We start from the raw sequence: 17,511 nt of genomic DNA on the forward strand, positions 1-17,511 counted from the left end.
AATTTATCTTCATCCTTTGATCTAACTACTTTAACTGAAGTTGTTTCGAATGCTGATCCACTTTGTCTAGTTTTAAATGATCTTGAATAAAGAATTTTGAATCATCTTTATTCTTTTTAAGTAGCCTTGAATGATTATCATTTTGACCCACTCCGAATTTTTGAGCGTTTTGAGTTATATTGAATTATTTTTGTTGTTGTTGTTATGGCCTCTCTGATTGGGCCATTTTAAATTGGTCAATCAACGCGCCATACCTCGATCCATACAATAACTGCATTGGAATATTTGATGATTGTGCATCCTATAATGACATATGTCATTCTTATTTTAAATGGGACACGGAGCACGAAATAAAATGACGTGCCGAACATAATACCACGCTGTTTCTATGGAAAGGACCCCGACGGCAGAACCTAAACTTTGACGTCGTAACTTAAGTTCAGAATTGTCACTTTTGCAGTGATTTATATGGTTTCTGCTATAAAATCAAATTTTGTATTATACACGACGACAAAGGGCTAACCAAGTTACTTCACTCAATGGTTAAAATATCCATTTATCGTCAAAGAACTATTATTGAATATAAAGAAAACATTATACAAAGTGAATCACACGTAGTCCGGTCGTTTTAGAGTTTGTAAACTTGCAGTTGAAATAGAAACCTAAAATTTGGTTCACGGCCACAATCGAATATTACGAATTAAAATAAAATAATTTTAAAGTGACGCCGCTTCCATAAATACCGGAAGTTCGCGCCATCTTGGCTTTTTTAAATAGAAACATACTATTTTTTCTAAATGCGCCATTTTATTCTGAATTAAACGAGGAATTAAACGCATGTGCGTACTTATTTGTCGTAGTTATAGACATATCTCAATTTTTCTCTAAAAATTACGAGGTGCACTGGTCCGTTCAAAAATTCTCTTAAACCCATTCAAGATAAGTGAGTGGTCTTTTTATAATTGAATCCTTAAAGTGTAAGGAATTTTTTGAGTGACCGTTAGAAGTCTTGAAAACGTTTCCAAGGCTGCTGCAATTTTCAAGTGTAAAAAAGTGAATTTTAGGGCCACTTTTATTAACACATGTCGCCATTTTTGAAAGATATATCCTTTTTGCCCTAAAATCGTAAAAAACTTTTTGACAAACCTGATTTTTTTTTGATATGTTTATTGATGATTTTTTGAAAAATCGCAGCAGCCTTGCAAACTTTTCGGCGGTTACTCAAAAAATTCCTTATAGACTTCAAGGATTCGATTATAAAATAGAACACTCACTTATCTTGAACGGTTTAAGAGATAAGAATTTTAAAAAACAAGATGGCACTAACTTCCGGTATTTGCGGAAGCGGCGCCATCTTGAAATTATTTTAATTCATTTCGAAATGGTCTGTTATGGCTGTGAATCCAAGTTCAAGTTTCTATTTCAAATGCAAGTTTAAAAACTTCTAACGAACGGACTACGGAAATCTCCCTGTATAAGGTATGTGTAAAAATAAATAATGAAATCTTCAAAAATATATATATATATATTTCTTAACTGCAAAAGTAGGTACAATGATCGACATACAGAATGTCTTTTTAACATCCTTGCCCCAAGTCATATCGAATAGTTCAATCTTGTGCCGAGGATCCCATATGAGTACTACACAATACATATATCCGAGCATACATCCATATGGTAAGGCCATAATGTTTGAATATTCTATCTCTTGCGTTTTGGAGAGCGTCAGGCAAAAATTGCTTATGTGTGGCATTCGGATCGCTCTTCTCATCTAAACGTTTGACTTCTTCTATTTTGTCTAGAAGCATACTATTACTGAAGGTAAAGTAACATTTATATCCTGGAAAAGGGAAAATATGTCCGATTAGGGCGTTTTGCGCGGGTGCACCATCCTGTTGAAACACAGTTTCCAACTTTTGTTTTTTTTTGGGTGCCGTATATAGNGCATATCATTAAAACACTCGACTGACTAATATGAAATATGAGATGGATAGGTGTAGGTAGTGCGATATTTGTAAGAAATTCATGAAAAAGTAACAGAATTGCAAAACAATACTCAAGGCTGAAAGAGGTGATTTCTAAACAAAAAAACGCACCGATATATTGATATATTATTGCTCCCTCCCCCTTCCCTTCCTCTTTTTTCGCGGTCAAATTGGCAGAAGGAATCCTATCTGCCAAAAATAATTTATATTGATTTTAACAGACCTGGTAATTTAGGACAGCTCTCGTAAATATGAGAAGTGGGAGGAATCGAATTTACGGAGATGAAAGTAAATTACTCAGTACAGCGAAAGAATCTGAATTATGAAATCACTTAGTTTTTCGTGTACAATTAGTTTCACTTTAAAAAAAATGTACAAATAATTTCCATGTGCAACTAGCTGCAGTAGTATTAATAAGGCTAAAGCGCTTGTAATTGAATAATTAGCAACAAAGTCTTCTCGTCGTTCACAGTTTCTACCTGAAGAATTATGATAAATTCTTGAAACAAGTTTCATTTCTACCTACTTCAAAAAAAAAGGAACGAAAAGAACAGTGACCTCGGAGCATTGAAAAATCAATGCTTGCATAAAGGAATATTTATGTTGCGTGGAGGAAAATTTAAGTAATTTCTCCTACGATTTTTGCGATTCCGCGCGTGTATAAAACGTTAGATAACTCTTTCTTCCAATTAAAACTAATCGATATTTTATGCTCAAGTGGAACCTTCGGCCTTGGGATTGAATCACGTTCTATATTTTATCGATTAATCTCCGCCTCGCCATTTTATTATTGCAAACTTGTCAATAGTTTCCGATCTGCACGTTCATGCGAAAACATTAAATTTTTGTATCTTACGCTATTGTTATACGCGAGGCGAGGTTTTGCTCGTCCAAAATTCACCCCATTCTAGACCTTTATCTAATTTTGTAAGCTTTATCATTCCCGTTTTGTTATAATCTACGGCCATGAGAAATACCCTTGCTTTAAATCCCGCATTTCGTGCTTTCATAAATCTTTCATTACGTCCCTTAGGTATGGATGGATTCTTTGTTTTATTTCGCCGTTTACGCATCACCTTTTTCGCGTTAAAACAAATAAATAAAGGATTATACGCAGTTGTTTACGTTTAATGCGGGGAATTAAATATGTAGGTAAATACATGCGAAAATGGTTATACGCCTATTATCGTACTTATCCTTATCTGCTTTGTTTGCTTGCTTGCTACGTAACGCCATAAGGAGGTCAAGGTTGCTTACAAATTGTGGTTTGATTAAAATCGCTTATTGTTTGTGATCGCTTCGCTTTTTATTTAATTAGTTACCTAAACTATAGTAGTTTATAACAAAGTCTTTTCTAAAAGCTTTTGATGGGACCATTATCAATACGCGAAAAATCGCGATTTACACTTCGAGTCATAAAGATACGGAAGCACCTTCACGCATTTCATCTGTATTTAAATGTAGAGGTAGATCGATCACGTAATTACCACCTCACTGTGTTAAATTCTTGACTTATGATGAAAGATTCCACCTTGAATGATTGTCGTAATTTAGACGTTTCTATTATTAAACTTTTGAGTTCACCCCGCCAGCCGGTCTATGGATTTGTGATTTTAACACTGAAACAATACAGAAAATTACGACTCCATATGGGTCTATATGTTCTAGTTTTTTAAAAATTCTGCAAGATTACCCTAAAAAATGACGATCATAGTGAATCGGCTTCTCGTGTGACGAACTAATTGGGGTAGTTCGTGGACCAACGGCTTTAAAATTAACGGTGTAGAAACGAGGTTAGAAATAATGTTTCTATTTCTCATTTATTTATTTAGGTTGCCTCCTGGATCCGATGGATGTAACCAAATTAATTATATTTGACCACCAATCTATTAACAACAAAATTGTTGCTATTGTCGGATAATTGCAGCAATCGCTATAAAATTTCACGTCAGTAAACATTATAGTGCATTCTTTACACTCTGATGAGAACTTGTAAATCTTTGCTTGAAATTTGCGTTATACGTTACCTTCTAATAGGTGCATGTGAATACCAAAATAATAAATGGATTTTAATTCCATTCAAAAAGGTTTCGGGAATTAAACTTCAAAACATGAATCCTGTTGAAGAGGGTTTTTATAGTTACAGGCGTATCGTGCGATTAGATGAACGGGAGGTTGTGAGTCACTAATTCTGTTGCAAGATTTTCGGGGCTTTGAAATATCAAGCTCATTTTGCAAAGGATTTTGCACAACTTTTTCAGGCGATTACTAAGGCTCGATGCACACTTTCGGTTTTTTAAGTTGCGGCGACGCTCACGGCGACGTGTGCATTGGGCCTAAAATCGCCAGATTATTGTGACAATAATTAGTGAACTCATCAGAGCAAGCGTCAAACAATTGCTGCAATCGAAACAAAATTGTCCGACAATCACCAGACATTTTTAAAATAGCACAAGTCTGTGAATCTCAAACGTGAAATATTTTAGATTCTTGGTTGATTTTGAAATTATTTGTTTTGTTTTTGTGTACTTGTGCTGCAATTTTAAAATTTGATAAAGAATCCACTTGGAAAATTTCATCGTAATTGATTTTCGAGATATCATGCTGACAGACGGACAGACACCTCAAAATGATGAACTCGCTAGTAGCTCATTAATAACGGAGAAAAGTGAGGCAGCCTCGGAGGCAGCCTATATACGCAAATTTTAAAAATAGCATTTGATCACGGCCTCTTCGTTTGTGAAAACCTACATAGAAAATATGCGAAAAGGACGAGCGTGAAGTAACTGCCTTTTATGAAAGTATAAAGTATAAAATAGTTCCAGATCTTTGTTTAGTTGTAAATTGTGGCATTCCTAAAGTATAGGCGGTCTAAGTTGCCAGAATTTTATAATTTTGACACTTAGGTACGAGCTTAGGTATTAGCACTTGTTTGATTTATATATTGTTACAGCTGCGCTTAGTGCACAGGATGACTAATCGCACCCCGAATAGTTAGGGACATTCGTCACACATGTGTAAGGGACGAGTAGGTAAAACTAGAGCAGGCAGTTCGGTTTCAGACATTATGTTAAGATGTAATAAAAATACAGCAGCTACAACAAAATTCATTCTTCATTTTTTTCTATAACAAATACTTAAAACGAGACTTAAAAAGTAATCAACGATCTTGGTAACGGAATATCACAAAGGCAGCTTTTAGAATCAGACTCGTACTATATGCAACTATTTTTGAATGGCAGGCTTTTGTGATTGTAAAGACTTTACACGTTCTGAAAGGTTATGGTATTAGAGACTATTAAATCGTCAAAGGCGCATGAACTCCCTTGGTAATACTCAAAGGCACTTAAAGTTTTAAGAAACCTCTTACAGAATCACCTCATAAAAAAGGCTTTAAAACGATCTAGAAGGCTCTAGGAGATTCTGGAAGGCTTTTTGGATTTGACTTTCGCCTCTGGAGTCTCTTGGAAGAGCTTAAGTACAATTAAAGCGTATTTTAAGGTTCTTAATGACATTCAAAGGCTCCTAAACACGAAAATCAAGTTAAAGGCTCTGGGTTTTCAAAAAGCTCTTGATTTGAAAATTTTGAGGACTATAGCGAATTTTTTTAGAGCGATCTCAAGGCGCCATCAAATCGATAAAGGATTAGTCACCGGCGATAAAGCGGACGTGACACTTTTTGTTTGCTACGCAAGCACATTTGTGTTTAATTTTAATTCCAACATCTATGCCGAAGTGATAAATAGTGAAATGCGTGCTTGTGTTATAAATATATATGATGTACATTTGAGTACACTGATAAATAACAATTAACTATTATAAATCATAATCAATTTATTTAAGGACCGTTATACAGCTCAGAGTTTTAAACGTTTTAAAATACTTTAGGGTCTTTAGGGTTTTGGGAGCCCCTAGAAACCGCTTCAAAAAACACTTAGAATATGCCCTAAAATATAGGCGACTCGGTGCTCTTGATCAACTTTCAAAAATTCTTAAGAATTCATTAACACCTGAAATACATCTTCAGCACAAATAGACAAATCTCTTGACATAAAAAACACGTGAAACAAAATCATCCCCGAAAAAAAGAGAAGCTTATAAAGCTTGTTTGGACATAATACCCCGCACGTTGGCGGTCTATAATTACAATTTAAAAAAATCGTCAATTGCGTGCCTTTTTTCTGTCTAATAATTCAAATAATAAATCCTGAAAATGTTTGCGGTATCAGGCACAAAAACACTCGCTGACTTTATGAATAAGTTGAAAAATTTCTAAGGCTGCTCGGGCGGTACAAATTTTTAACTTCGAAGTTCGCTACCTGATGTGTCTATTTATAACACCTTATGTAAATTGAACAATTTACAAAAACAATAAAATGTGAACAAGAATTACGCATTTACGAATAATTTTAAATGGAAAAACAAACATTGAAACACAAATTCAAATGAAACGACCCAACTTCGTGTGTATTTGTAAGTTGGGGATATAACATGTAACGGAAGTGGCTATATCGGAACCGAATTTGGAAGCGGAGTTTTTAAATTTGGTTTATCGGAACCGGAACCTGGGATGAGGTAAAAATTTTTCATCTGTAGCAGAGATGGGAATTTCCTTAGATCAGTTTCGGGCATTCTGCCGGCTACTACGAATTAGGTTTTCCTGCAGTTTTTCTAATTCGTAAGGTAAATTTAAATTAATAAGTAATTAATTAATTAATAACAATCAATTCTACAGGGGCCCCTCTAAAAAGCTTTATGCGGGTCACTCTGCGTAATCGGGCGCAAGCCTATTGAGGCCCCAGAACAAGAGAGAAATAATAAATAAATAAAACAAGTGAAAATGTATCAACAGAACTCAGAAGGCAGGGAGCGAGGAGGGTTCCTCGCGCGACAAATGTAAACTTTCGATTAAAATTTGTCGGAATCGAAAAAGTGCAAAATCAATTGGAAGTTCCGCTCTTTCGGAATGGGAATCAAACCTCCGTTACATTTACATCTCTGCCCCCCAAATTAACTTAATAAATTGAAATATTCTCGTATACAAGGTGCCCCGTAATTATTTTTGGTGTTTATAAGGATTCAAAGAAGAAATTACTTTATGAGCGTGTGTCACATGCCTTATTCATTAAGTTTGTAATACAAAGGTTATTTAACGTTAACATAAACATAATTTTTCAAATTCGGTACTATTATTTATACAGGGTGTCCTCAAAGCGATCCACAGATGTATAATATTATTTATCATCTTCGAGATAAAGGCTGTTGAATTGAAGAATCTAAAATTAAGGCTTTGTATCTTAAACTATATAACATAGAGATTGCTTTATAGATTCAGTCTGAGCAGAAAGACGCGAAAAGCGCAATTTAATAATTATAAAAATGTATTTGGTCATGCAATAACAAATATGTTTTACTGTCTTAATTTTAATCATTTATTTTATTATTGAAAATATCCCTGGTATGCTGGGGGGTATTAATAACCCTCCAGACCTTCCGGTGCTACGTTTTCATATTATTTTAACAATATGGTCTCCACTGAAGCACAAAAATTTGAAATCATTTCCCTTTATGTAAAAAATAAGACAAAATGGCAGCAAGAAGGGAATATTTACAATTATATCCCGTTCGTTAAGCACAAAGCACATTTTCTTTAAAGTTCAACAGCCTTTTTCTCAAAAACGGTTCAAGATAATATAGATTTATCTCTGAACTTGACATAGATTCTAAAAATTGAATAAAATACCGAGTGTTCCATTTAGAATTTTCAAGTCGGCGGTTGTAGACCGCTTTTGGGATACCCCGAGGAACACCCTGTATAAATCATACTACAAGAGGTGGCTATGCCAAACAACCGCCTCACTTCCAAATTAATAATCGCCCGAATGCGTAATCTGAATTTGTAACCGTTTGCAATCACAGAAATCCTGGGAAGACGAATCGCATGATTTCCATACATGTCCGTCGCAAATATACCTAATATAGGTGCAGGCGAGGGTACAGTAGTACATGCACATTTTTAACAAAGTTTGTCAACAATTCTGCATTAATTTTTATTCAATGATTAATCGAAATTGTAATGATGTTGAAAAGTCACAACCTTTGTGAAATCATTGGGAGGTCGGGGAATCACCATAGCCGCATTTGGTGATGCCAATTTTTCATTTGTATATCCATCAGCCCTACCGTTTACCCCTTACGTATCGTGACACATCTCTCAAAATATCAATGATCCAAATTACAATTGAACTCATTGATGCCGTAAAAGGAACATGGGGATCTTTAAAAAGCGCCTTTGAACTACAATGTTCCTTCTTCCCTTATATTAAAGCTTCGAATTGGCCACTGAGGAATATGTGTCCATCTGCAAAGAAATTCTTTTTTCTAAGTTGTGCAATTCCCTATATTTATAGACACTAAAATCTACAATTTACTGTTAACTCGTGTGGTCAACAATTAATCTTTCAATGACATTGCGCTAAAAATAGAATCGTAAAACTTTTGAATGCCCGTTTCAAGGTTTTAATTATCTGTACACATTATTTATTTACTTTTCATTTTCTGATAACTCATATGTAATTACAATATTTACTGGGATCGAAATAATAATTTTTAAATTAAACATGTTTCTGTATAATTAATTATGATTTCACAGTCGAGCGTATAACCTCCGCGGAACCCACAGATGACCTTACTGAAATTTTAACATTTTTACCATATTCCACGCGTGTATGATAATAAAAATTGACCTCATTCGGGGAAGTTTTAATTAATTAAAATTTCAACGCCTTTATATACGTAAGTAATCGATAGACGGAAGTGATTCTGTAACAATAACCCGATTTGTGATGTTCTGGCATTTAGTAGCCTTCAGCAACACACGTTACGTTACAGATACAGTCATTTGCATAACAAAACACTTCAATGGATTTCTAAACTCATGAGAGAGAAGAATTCTAGTTAGCCTTTATGACGTTCAATTCAGTGTCCAGTTTGCAAAGTTGACGATTTCCTTTTTTCGAAAGTAATACAGCATCGTTTTGACTTCGTCGATCAATTCAATAAGTATCGGACCCGGTGTGTTCACGGTTTCGAATTCAATTCCCTTTACTTAATTGACATCATGGCAACTAATTAAAGAGTAGCTGTGACATGCAACAAATACTTATATTATGTCAAGTTAATTGAACAGACTTTAATTACTTGCCGATTTATGTGACAAACGAGGATTTAATTATAAATTTGGTATTTTAATTGCGTTATCTAGATTAAAGTCATTGTTTCGCATAAGCAACTCTTGAAACTGCCATTTCGTGTAGAATTTCTGCATGAGCTCCTGACAAAATATTTTTCTTTTTTGTGTGGTATATGTTTGTGGGATTTAACGGAAAACTATTTGATTTTAAACTCAACCCGTATAAAACGAATGTTTGTTCTAGGTTTAATAAATATTAAAATCGATAAAATATAAACAACAACAAAATGGCTATTAATTCCGAAACGGTAGCATCGATAAGTCCGCCAAGACTATCATTGTGGTTTCAATGTGGGGAGATTATAGCGGACGCGTATATTATGACTCAAAATTAGTAGAAAGTGTGACGACCTCAATAATTTTCGCTTCAATTTCTACCAAGCAATCTGTGAAAATGTTAGTGACAACTTACGGAAATTAATGATGTTTCTTTTTTCAGTTCTATTTCTCGTGGGCCGGAGGCGCGGAAAAGAAGTAAATTTCATTTAAGCATTTTTCGAAGGGAAAATTGCGCTCTATCATAGTTACAGTTGCTCGTCTTCACGCATCACAGATCTAATTTTTAACACAATTGAGATGCTCATTTACATTCGGATATTTGCAACTATCAAAGGTATCAAATATTTAGGTTTGTCGGTCTGCTCCTGTGTACATTAACTCTTTATAGAAGCATCCAATTGTTTCGAACTTTAGTGGGATTCTTTATTCATCAAAAGTGTACGCAATTGATTTTCAGGGTCCTAAGCCTACTTTACAAGTAGAAAAAAAGGTTAATAATCATGTTATCAGACGCTAGTAGTGAAAAAAAATAACTCAAATAAAGAGATGCACATTACTCCAAGCTTGTAGTAGCCATAGTAAAAAACAAGTTAAAAAGTAATCGTAAACGATTTACATAAAGCGCATTTCCACTTGCATTTATTTCCCATTTGTAAGATGCAACTTCTGTTAAAATCGTAAAAATCCGGCCACAAATATGAAAGATAGCGTTGCACATGGGCAATCCATTTTTAACGTGCTACTTCAATTTCAGTTTATGAGAAGAATTTCATTTCAATGCTTTTCTAAATAAGAAAGTTGGAACTGCGCATGCGCAAACCTAAATTTTGAAACTAATGTTAGATTTTCCTTTGTTCCAAGCGCCTAAATATCAAATTTCACTTAAATGCTTCCATAGATAAAAAAGTTGGCACTGCGCATGCGCAAAATAAAATTTTGAAACTGGCGCTAGATTTTCCTTTATTCCTAAAGTGCCTATGTATCAAATTTCATTCACCTTTATAAGGTCAAAAAGTGTATATTCGGTTTATAAATGTGGTCGAGATGCGAAAAGGGCACCTGTGAATTTGAATCGATTGATTCAACTTTACATTGCGTATTATATCGGCTAAAGCTATGCCCCCATTTTGAATTTTCATTGCAATTCAGTTTAACTAACGAGATGTAAAAGCGATCGAACATTTCTAAACAAGTTAATCGTTCACACGGACAGATAGATGGACAGACAGACAAAGGAACAGACGGACAGACCAACCGGCAGGCGACAGATAGCAATGCAAAATTATAAACGATCTCTGGGATCGTTAATAAACGGCAAAAGTGTAAAATTATGGAACATGTAAAAAACGGTTTTTTGTTTTTTTTACAATAACTTTTTTTGTAAGCGGTACAGAAAAAAATTCTTTCCTTGGTACAAGACTCGACACCATAACGAACCAAATAGCGAAAAAAGTAGAACAATAGCTCTTAAGATAAAGAACTAGGAGCGTCGCAAAACGAGCGGACGGACGGACGGACGGACAAAGTGGCCACAATAGCGCATTTTTTTTATTTTTGTGGAAATGCGCTAAAAGTGTTAATGATGTACACAAAGTTTCAATTAGGCGACTGTTTCCTTACTGGAAACGTTAATTAGGGTCATTGAGGTTATACGATCGGCAGATGAAGTGGAACAACAATTAAATGATACAGTAGATTTCTTTACTAATGTTACCAATAGAGGAAACTCCAAAAACACACGTGCTATATGGTATATTGATGGTGAACAGTTGAGCTGTTACCTCGGCTGTTACTATCAAGCAAAAAATTAACACATGAACTTAATAGCCAATGCGTACAAATCCAGGTACATTTACCTACAAAAGAATTGATTACTTTCTTTACTATACAATGCGGTGGGGATTTTATTGTTGAGAAACGTGGAATGGAACTTAAAAATAAATAATAGGTATTTACAGCGTCGACATTATATTTTTACGGTTATTTTACCTTTATTACGCAAATTCTCTGCAGATTATAAAAGAAAACCGGCGTACTCTGTAAATAAACAATCGTAATGATTGTTTGTGTGTTTTGGTACATAATTACGTTACCTGTTAGAATTCGTAGGAGGAGCAACGTACGCAAAGAATATAAAGCATTAAAGGCGAAGCTGTGAAATTTTAATTATGGCCTAGAAGTTTGGCAAGCTTCACCTGAATGAAATATAAATGGCTTCGCGTGCTTACATTTCATATAGATACTGGCAATCAAATTCAAAGTGAAACATCAATTGCGCAATACTGAAGTATGCTGACTGAAAACAATAAGAAAGTGTGGATGATTAATTGTAATTATTTATTACCACAGAATTGACGCCATCGTGTCTACGCCAGCAATTTATTTATAAATAAAAATATAGGTTGTAATGTAGTGACTACCAGTTTTATTTATTTATATATCCAGACCTAAATACTCGACTCGTAATTTTTAGCTTTGGTAAAATTTTGGTTTGTTTTGCAAACCGTTACTTCCGGATTGGCATATCTACACGCACGATTTCATTTTCTGCTCGTAATCCGCATTGTTTTCGAAATAACCGCAATTAGGGTTGCGCTTCCTCCTATAAAAAAAATCGATGGCCGAAATCGTGATTGCTTTACGATGCGAGGTGATTTAATGTCAAAGACGACGTAATGGTGTTATGCACTGATCGAGCTCGACTCGTACCTGTCCGTTAACGGAAACGACGTGTTTTGCATGTCAATGAGATTCAAGAATTAACCTCATTTCTACGTCTGTAATCTGTATCGCATTTAATTATTTTCAGAAAATTAGTTAAATCTCAGACGCTACTAATGGGGTAACAGGTTTCCCATAAGAATTTCATTTGCAGGAAATGTAGACCTAATATGATTAAAACTATTATTAAATTTAGAAAATGCTACAGAAAATCAGCGACAAATCACCGAAATCCTATCTTTCCACAACTAAAAGATTATGGGCACAGAAACCAGTTTTGAAACGAATGCCAATATACTGTTCCTCAAATCATGTTTAGGGTGGACGTTTTTATTTATAATTTATTTCGCGCAATTCGCGATTTACCGACGCGCATCTTTTAGTCGTGGAACGATCTCTATGTATTGCAAATATAGAAGTGCGCTTGCAGAATAAACCAACCCAGCTTTTTCATCAAGACTTATTTTGCCATATCGGCAACAAAATTCGTAGGGAGGTATGACTTTGGGGGCTGTTTGACCGAAATACAATACATATGAACTCTTTTGGATCAAGGAAGTCTGCTTAGCCACGCCCTCCACACAAATATTGAATTCGCGCAAACGCCGACCGACAGTCGCAGGCCTCGTTTGATGTAAAGTTAGCACCAGTAAAAGATTTTGCATACATGTGACGTTAGCAATAACGAGGCTCCCGTTGTCCGCCTTGGAGTCCATACCCGAAGTTGTGACCACACCGTATAAGTATATATTTGTGGAGTCTACCAGCTTTGCTTAACACCCTGTATCTAAAAGCGTTTTAAGTTGGGCGCTTCGTTACTAAGTTGTTTCTGAATTCACTTATTTGCTCTAGGAGACGAGGAGTGAACTTTGTGTGTTTTCATTTTGTGTAATTGTTTGTCTTACCGCCGGTAACGCACGTAAGTTAAGTAATGAATTTATCAGTTTTGCAACCCCTGTAGGAATATTTAAACTGCGATTTTACAATTGCCAAGCTTTTTTGTCGGAGAAGGCAAATTAATATTTTTGAATTTCAGACATTATAACTGATAAGCCATTATTAGCAGGCATGCAAGTTTAGCCGTTATCAGCCTGATAGACCCGATCCGGTTGATTTTGCGAAATAACAGTAACGGCTTCAAGAGTAGAGAGTGTGGAAAACGCTAAACATATATTTTACATCACAACTACAATATACAAAAATTAACAATTCGAGGAAGTAAATCGTTAATTTGAATAATTTAAATCTGACGTTAATGTAATACAACATTTCAAGAATGACCATCACAAAACAGATTTAAAAGCAACTCCAATCCTTTCCCATTTGTGAAAGAATAACGTTTCGAAGTCTTTTACATAAAGTACATGAAGTACTTGTTAATTACCCAGGCCTTCTCAGTCCAAAAGGCATCTAAAGGTCCTGGGTACGCTAACCTTAGACTAAAGTTGTATTTCAAGATGAATGCCGCGGACGAAACAGTTGACATTCAAAAAATGCACTCATTCACTAGAAATCGAAGTGGCTAATCAATCCAAGTGAGTTTAAACATCGAATGAACATTAACAACTGGTCAATCTCAAACAAATCAAAATAAGAGTAACATTTGAAGTGAAAAAAGCAAATAACCAACAAATTCAGGGGTTACAATAAAGCGAACAATTTTTACGATGTAAATAAATAATTGATTTTTTTTAAATAGAACATTGTATATTTTTTGTTGTTTCGCTGTCATTGTTAATCACTTATTAATTTTTTCCGAATAATTCCTCACGAGATTCCTTATATCTTTAAGCAAGCGTCACTTTCTTGAACCGGAGCGACCTTTTTGGAAGTTAAGAATTAAAATTTGAGCAACAATGTTAATCCGAGTAAACGCCAACACTTTGATAATGAAAAAGTTAGATTTAGTGATACAGAGTGTTCACAATGAAATTGTAAAATTTCTGAATGTCAAAGTGCTATAGCTATTTTTTTTTTCAAATGGAACTACCACTAGGTATTTTATTTCCCTATTCGATAGTCTGATGCTTTATAATTTTTACGAGGGACTTCCTGTGTTTAAACCCCGTGTGTATAGGTCAGGGGTCGGCAGCCTGCTGCTCTTTTGATATAAAGTTGCGACTCTCCGTATTTATCTAAAGGAATTAGTTCATTTGTTCGAAATTCGCCTTTTTAATTAATCTTATTTGTTTACGAAATCAAAAGTACACTTGCAGCAAATAATTATCTAATTTGTGACACTTGTTTACTTTCTGGTATTTCTTTTGTTTTTTTATTACAGCAGCCTACTCCGATGTATAAACACGTAATTAATTAATGAGTAGGTACTTTCGTGAAAAATATTGAATAACAAAAAACTGCGGGGTTTAAGCACAGGGCACCCTTTATAAACATTCAAGAGAAAACAAAAGACAATCGAATAGCGAAATAAAATAGTGGTAGGGAAATTTTGTAAATTGTAATTTTTGGCTCTTCCGTTTCAATAGGTTTCCGACCCCTGGTATAGGTTTTTCAATAGTTCTCACAAATGTAGGTACCTACCCATTAATTAATTACGGGCGACAAATTTTTTGGGGTAACTGGCCGCACAAGGATTAAATCCGACCCTGGTTATGTTATATTCATTATTGTTTAATTAAGCAAATTCGAAGAAATGAACTTTATTAAAATTAAAGGAGATAATATTTTGTGAAAGTTTAGCGAATTAAAATGATCGAGAATCAATTTAAAATAATTTGATGATCTAGCAATTCAATTTACTTATTTCGCAGTTGCGTGACCGTCATAGTCATGAGGTAAACTAGATTTTTAAGTGAAGCAAATGCCATAACTACTTGTGCAATATTTGTAAAGAAGGTGTTGTGAAACTTATTTTTCTTTAGTGCTCTTGAACTTAACAAACTTTCGCATGTTACACAAACGTTGGAATTGAGTTGGCCGCTAACGATAAAAGCAGGATGTGAATCCTAATTAGTAGGTATATTCAGCGTTCCTCAAACGTTTTGTTAATTGTATGTTAATAATCAGGTTCCACGTTCGAAAACAATTGAACGCTACCGTACCAAATTTCTACACATTAAATTAATTCGGCCCGAATATAAAACGCAAAACAGCGTTTATTAAATCGATTCCGCGCCGGGCAATCTTGTTATAAGGGATTTTTCTTTTCGTTTTCCACTTTAACTCGCGCGAAACTGGCCGTTCTAGACATTTTGGTAATTGTTTTTTGTGTTCCCATGAATTTTCGTCGATTGTCGGAAAATTTCCTTCCCTAATACGTTCGCTTTTTTCTCCTCTCGTTTACGAACTTAAACTCGAATTGACCTACTTTGTTCTCAAAACGCTTTTCTTTGTTTTCAGATTGAATGGACTACGGCGAACTTCGGATAACTTCCCAAGGAATTATTATATAAAGGTAAGCAAACTTTTTTCTTTGTTCGTCCCCTTTTTTTCCCAATAAGAAATCAAAGTTGGCGAGGGGGTAGTTGTCAGAGAGATCTTTTCTGTACGTTTTGAGAAATTAAATCGAACTGGATATTTATAAAATGGAGTAAGATTTACGTCATGAGGAAGATGAAAGATTTTATTTTTAAATCTAGATCAGTGCGACCTACTTCCTTGATATTCGCGATTTGACAGATGCTCGAGGTAGATGCGAGGGCGTTTTCTAATTACGCGATCTCATAGGCAACAAAAATATTTCAACGGCAATAAATAATAACAAAGAAACGTCTATCACGCAAAGAATTTTCCTGGAAACATCCCTCATTGTATTAATTTTAATCGTGTCTCATACTCATGCACTTCTTGCGTCTCGATTTCGGAATAGTACGCATTTGACACGAACTGCGATTTTTTAAATCAATTAATTAGCCTGATTAATGGCAGCAATTAATACTTCCTTACGGTACCTAGGCATAATCAATTTTCGTATTTCCTGACTGTCTAGAAACTGACATTCTATACTCTGAATTTAAACTCAAAATCAAAGTCAACAAATGGCTCTCTATGAGAACCCAATTTACATAAATTTAAAACGTTGATGTGCACCATGCAACTACCAAACTACCTTTTTCTTTAATTGCAGGAGGAGAAAAGTACTGTTTTCTATAAATAGCACTCGAAATAAAGTTTGTTTATTTCTATTTAATTTACATACTGAATTTAACCTCGTATTTACCTTACATACAAGTACGTTCTCAATGCTAATCTTGTGTTGTAATAACCGACTGTTGACTAACAAGATTTCAATGACATTTATGTTCTCGTTTTAGTTGTGTTGTTTTTTTTTATATTTTGCAAAGTCAGAATAAGATCTTTAACGTTTATGCCGTTGTGATATTTATCTCCTTTTTGTTATTTTCAATTTGGGTGTACTTCATACATTTACGATTCACAAGGAAATAGGAAGCATATACCTTCGAATTAAATTCTTTGCGCTCTTTTTTCACAGGGTGAAAATATGTACACAAATTCGTTAAATTATTCGACGAAATGTCGACCAAGAGTCAGTCATTTTCACTAGTAATCTCACAAGTGCATTGATTCTTTCCGGAAATGTTTTTGAGTGCAGAATCAATGCACGAGTGTAGATTCGGTAAGAAAATCGCAACGACACCACAACAAAACTCTATATTGATTCAAATTTTATTTTGTGTTTTAAATTATCAAGTTGATGTTGGACAAAATCCATGGAAACCTGTGTATAAACAAAGTAGTTAAATCAGAAAAATTCAGAGATGTCACGTTTTGGTACTGAATCTTTTCAAAAGATAGACGAAGCAATAGACCATACCACTCCGGCCAATACGAAGCGGAATAAATGCTCGGTATGGAGCTAGTTTTCGAGCTTTTGCGAAGAAAAGTACAAGCTGGATGAGAAGGAGAAGGAGGAATTGGGTGAAATATTGAAAGATTGGGACTTCAACATGAGCAAGAAGAATGGTGAATCTTATAAGGAAGGCGTGGTGAAAGTTGTGTGGAATTCATCAGCTAAACAATTGCAAGAAAAGTATTACAAAGACTTCAACATCAAATTTGACCCCTTTACTGATTTGGAGTCCAGTGGAGCTAGTTTCGCGCGAGACGCATGCCACCGGAAGTTACAAGCCGATCCTGCTAAAAGAAAAATGAGTTCAACAGCTCTTATTAAAGAAGAATTATCCAGAATGATGAGACATGGGACGAAAATACTCCTACCGGTTAATACTGATTCGTTTCGTTTCACAAAACGTATCTTGACATTTAATCCCTAAACGTCAAAAAATTTCCACT

At 34.8% G+C, this 17,511-nt stretch overlaps 1 long non-coding RNA gene across 1 annotated transcript in view; it reads left to right on the top strand.

The window, feature by feature from the left end:
- The window catches only part of LOC116163387, a 119,728-nt gene that overhangs the window by 23,490 nt on the left and 78,727 nt on the right, over positions 1–17,511 (top strand). The window contains exon 2 of the long non-coding RNA XR_004143733.1: positions 15,598–15,652. This is a non-coding gene — a long non-coding RNA (uncharacterized LOC116163387). The remainder of the gene's footprint in view (positions 1–15,597; positions 15,653–17,511) is intronic.

Source organism: Photinus pyralis, unplaced genomic scaffold (genome assembly GCF_008802855.1).
Source record: "Photinus pyralis isolate 1611_PpyrPB1 unplaced genomic scaffold, Ppyr1.3 Ppyr1.4_LG2, whole genome shotgun sequence".
Taxonomy (NCBI): domain Eukaryota; kingdom Metazoa; phylum Arthropoda; class Insecta; order Coleoptera; family Lampyridae; genus Photinus; species Photinus pyralis.